Source organism: Galeopterus variegatus, unplaced genomic scaffold (genome assembly GCF_000696425.1).
Source record: "Galeopterus variegatus unplaced genomic scaffold, G_variegatus-3.0.2 Scaffold320, whole genome shotgun sequence".
In the NCBI taxonomy this organism is placed as follows: Eukaryota; Metazoa; Chordata; class Mammalia; order Dermoptera; family Cynocephalidae; genus Galeopterus; species Galeopterus variegatus.
The window spans coordinates 641,157-646,524 of NW_007726431.1; positions in this window are offsets into that span (position 1 = coordinate 641,157).

Here is a 5,368-nt window from a genome sequence, read left to right on the forward strand (position 1 = left end):
GAAAAGGGGAGAGAGGGGCAGCCAGAGTGCAGCTGACAGTTTGAGAAAGTAACCTTGTTCAGCACTTCAACTTGGAAGCTTCTCTTTCTTTTCTTCCCTGCCTCTGCCATGTATTTCACTGTTTGTGAGTAGAAACTGGGTGTCTTCAATTCAAGGAGCCCCTGAGAGGCAGCACTTTGTAGGAGAGAGGATCCAGTTCCTGCCTTCAAGGAGACTTCAAACTCCCAATGGAGATAAGGATATCAGGAAGTGCATGCAGAAATTACTAGAACACTGTAAAGGAGCTGAAGAATAAGAAGGAAAGAGAGAGATTGGGAAAGCTTTACTAAGGGAGGTGCTTTCAAGGTCCAAACCTTGAGGGCTGTGATGGGGAAAAGGGGCAGGAATGGGAAGGCAACACAGACTGCGTTAAAGAGAACTGTTATGGAATCCTACCATGCCAGGACGGAGCAGACCACTTTCCATATGTGGACCTTGAGGGCTGTGATGGGGAAAAGGGGCAGGAATGGGACGGCAACACAGACTGCATTAAAGAGAACTGTTATGGAATCCTACCATGCCAGGACGGAGCAGACCACTTTCCATATGTGTATCTGTCTCCTGCGATCTTCACATAGCTCTGTGAGCCCAAGTGCTATTAGCCTCATGTAGAAACAAAAAAACATTGCCTCATTAGAAACCAAAAAAGGGGGAGCCATGATTAAGATTCTCAGAATAGCTAAATACCAAAAAGATTATGGTACTCCTGTATAAAATTCAAAATAAAATAATACATAACACAATATTTTCACGCGTATGCTAGAATTAAAGTATGACCTTACTTTCAGAGTTCCTCATGGTGAAATCCTGGGTAAGTTAATTGCATCGAATTTGGGGAGCTCTTGTTCTGCTGCTCATTGTTTATATACTCTTAGATGGCTTATTGGGTAAAAGGACACCATGACCAAAGGTGACAGAGACAGTAGTGGCAGAGAAAGGGTTCAAACTTAGGTCTGTCTAACCTTTTAATAATGTGGTTTTTAATAACATGGCTTTCCCAGTGAGCTGTGCCTGAGTGAGTCCGACTCGTGTGTCTTCACCTTGGGGCCTGCTCATCACTTGGGAGCAGCCGTAAGGCAGAGATAGAACATCTATGAAGAGACAAAAGGCTTCCTAGGACTCTCTGTGAAACTTTTGTCAAAGGGTTTCTAGTGACATAAACCTCCTCTTATCTATGTTATGTGAGAAAAGCACATTGCCAAGAAAGTATATAGCACAACTTCATTTTCTCTTAAAAAAATGCTCACATATCTATGTTTGTAGATGTTGCTGTATGTTTGTATGGTTACCTCGGTTACTGGGGGGAGAAAAGGGAAAAAAGGGTGGGGACAAAATGGGGTCTCCTGGTGTCATGTGAAGGGAACATATACAATAGTGCAGTCAGGTCTACAGCATCACTGCAAATAGGTAGTCATGGAATATTCCTTTGAACAAGGTCTCAACATGGTTGAAGACAGCACTGATTTGTTTAGGTGATGGGGCTGTGAGCAGTTGTGGTCTTGGACTCATTTTGTTATTTGAATTTAGTTTTTTTTTCCCTCTAAGATAAAAGAACAAACAACACACAAACAAAAAAGAATTCCCCAAATCCATGGACACTTAGTTGTGCCTATAGGGTATAACCAACAATGACACACCTCTGCTAGTCCTGTCAACTCCCCAGAATGGGAAATACCCACTCTGTTCTCAAGGCCTACTTGCTGGCAGTGACTGAAAGTCCCTAACCACACACCCCACCCCACAGTACACATTAAAACTGGGGCAGGGCGGCGGGGGGGAAGAGCCCTCTGGGAACTTGGTAAACTGCAATATGCACTCCCTGTCTAAAGGAGGCAGCCGCGGCTCCACTCCTGGAGATTGTTACTTTGCAGGATGGTAAGCCCAGTGTTTTCAAATCTTCCAGTTCTTTTCGAAAAGTACAACATTCATATTTTCATGTAAGCACTCTTTGTTTTTAATTATTGGCACTAAATGGCATTTGAAAAGATGCTAAGCAAGCCAAATTAGATACATGTGTGATCACATGCCATTGTGCGTTGGGTGGGAAAGGGCCTAGTTCAGTATTTTGACAAGAGCTCAGGAAAGTTCTGTCCCATTGCTCTTGGGTGGGGTGCCGTATTATGCAGGTGAGGTGGTGGGATCCAGTGGTCAGCAAGGGGAAATGTGAGCACGTATAAGGGGCACAACAAAAACACACAGCAGGGAAGAATGGTAGCTACGGTCCCATGAAAAGATATTGGTGATCGCTTTTTGCTGATTTCTCAGTTTTGCTGAGTGTCTATCTTTTCCCAGCTATTAACTCTGTCTTAGGCCAATGTCACTCTGGAGCTCAAACACTGAGAGCATCACTCCAATGAGGAGCGAAGACATTCTCCAACCCTAATCACATATACACATACACCTCACACGTCCCAAGCGTGTAGACACATGGAATGCTGTTTTGCTCTTTTAATTACTTAAGAGTTTGGGGTGGGAATGAACCGAAGTAAAATACTATAGTTTATCATTGCATGTTCTGAATTCTAGCATAATTCAAACACCTCCTACTAAGATTTATCATTCTGCCTCTAGGCAGGACTGTTCTTAAATTGTCCTTGATGTATGAACACCTGTGGTCTTCATTAAGCCCTACTGGGAATAAGATATCCTTAGAAATACTCAGAAAGTATCTCTCTCTAAAAAATGAAGTTCTATATCTCCATCAAAAAGATGAAGGGATAACCTTCACTCTGCTATATATTAAAGGACAAAAAAAAGTACGTTAGCACGTAAGAAGCAGAATTAAGTCAGTGCCAGCAAGTATTAAAGAGGTATGCTTTATATAGCTCATGATTTGATATCAGCAAAACCCTCCTCCCTATTTTGTCTTCAGAGAAGGGTCACAAGAATTCTGAAACATCATACTCCATAAATTTTTAAACAGTGTTAGAAACTACTGCTTTTAAAACATAGACATATTAAGAATTGTTCTGTACCCAAAACAGAATTCTTATTTTAGAAAGTGCTTCTTCACCAATTATCATAACATTCTTTTGCAAGGAGCTACTGAGAGAGAGTAAAGCTTTTTCTGCATTGCAAGTCTGTCTTCTCTGTTCCAGTTCAAGCCAATAACTCATTTTATGCAGCCACAAACCAAGAATTTTGAAATTTCTGAGTCATCATTGGAATAGCATATTCTCCATGATCCTGGAGACACATTTCTTGATAACACTTTGATTACTGCATCCCTAACTGGATATTTCTGGTACATAGCCTGTCTAGCAGCCATATATTCCCACCTATTTGTCTGGGTAATTTCAGGCTCCAGAAGAACATATGGGCCACATTCACAACTTCTACCATTTGCAGTGTTTATCCTTATTCTGTCAAATTTCTTAAGAGTTCTTTCCATTTCCCTTCTGTCTCCCTATTCTCTTCATTTTTCTTGAGTGTGCTGATCAGTAATTCAATTCGTAAAGCTCCAGTTTTAAAGTTTGTGGACAGGCAATCTCTGTGTTAAGAAAATGGTAAATCCATAGGTTAAAATTTTAGTCCTCACTCTGTCATTATTTAACATTAATAATTCTTATAGGTCATTTAACATGCCCATATCTTGGACTCCCCACTTACCAAATGCGATGACATCAGTTTTGTCCTTCTAGCTTAGCAGGAATATGGAGACAATAATGTACATGAATTACTTGGAGATTCTTTGGAAAAATCTTGAGTTCTTGACCTCACACTGCTAGCAGCTCTATCTGAAGCCTGTGCAAGTCACTTTTAATGCTCTTTGCTTTGATTTCTCCATCTGAGCAATCCGAGTAATAATTTTTTTCTCTATCTACTTCAGAGATACCTAAGTCTCCATGGGCAATTGTGATACTTTGAAAGGTGGTGTGGCTTAGCTTCTGGAATAGAAATAGTAATGTATGCTGTGGTTATCAATGGCCTGTTATGTACAGACACCTAAGCTTTACGTTAATTACATGATCTCATAATCTTTTTACTGACTCTGCCATGTGTTCATAATTATTACTTTTTTTTATGTAGATGATAAAATTAAGACTTGGTGTGTGAAAAACCAGTTTATGGTCACAAAACATAGTGAGAAGCAAAACCAGAATTTGAATCTGGGTTGTCTCAATGTTAAGTTGTGTGTGTGTGTGTGTGTGTGTGTGTGTGTGTTTAACCTCAGTAAATGATGGCTGGTGCATTTGTATTTATTTACATACACGTTTGCATAATTAGTCTTTGTTGATCTAAACTTCTGAATGTCACCCGCCATGTATCAAAGATGATGGTAACTTCAGAAATGGCTTTAGGCCCAAATGAAGTAGCTGAATGTGGTCTCTAATGTAGGTTTAAATATAGATGCCACCAGGGAGACATGCTATATCTAATCTATAGTGATAGCAAGTAGATCACTGGCTGCCAGGGGCCAGGGTTTGTGGGAGGTTGCTTTGGAAAAGGTAGGAACCCTTTTGGGTGATGAAAATGTTCTGTGTCTTAATTGTGGTGGTGGCTACACAGGTGCATACATTTGTCAAAACCCGTTAATGTCCACCCTTAAAATGGGAACATTTTGCTGTAGATCAGTTATGCCTCAGTAGCACTGATTTTTAAAACATAGTGTCATCGTCTGCTTGCTGTCTGATTGGGCAAGTTACTTAACCTAAGTTGCATATTTCTTTCATGTATGCCGGGAAACTTATTGTACCCACCTCAAAAATTTTGGGAGCTCGTAAATAAGATAATCCATGTAAAGAACTTACCATCATATTTGTTCATAGTAAGTATTCAATTCATGCTTATTCAGCAAAAATATGTGTCAATTTTTTCAGAGGTAGATAAGGCAACGTTTCTGCCCTTGGGGAGCTTCTGTTGTAGACTGGGCGAAGGAGACAGTTATCAGGTAGACAAAGAAATGTCCAAGATATCAAGGAGCAGTGAGGGCTGTGAGGCCAGTAAAACAATGCTGTGATAATGACTATGTGGACATAGAAGAACCCTGTGAGGAAGTGTCATTTTAAATGAGACCCAGATAATATCAAGGAGACAGACATGGGAAAATCTTCAGGAAAGTGTTCCAGGCAGAGCGAACAGAATGTGTCAAGGACCCAAAGTGAGAGCAAGATTCTGTCCCCAGGACCGAAGGCCAGAGGGAGAGGAGAGTAAGAGGTGAGTTTGGAAATCTCAGCAGCAGGGCAAGTCATCTACACAATGGGAAGATGATGGAAGAAATTAAGCAGGGGATGGTAAGATCTGATTTATATTTAAACAAAATTCTTCAGCTGCCACGTAAAGTATGGATTCTAAAGAGGTGAGAAAAGCAACCAAGAGACCAGGTGAG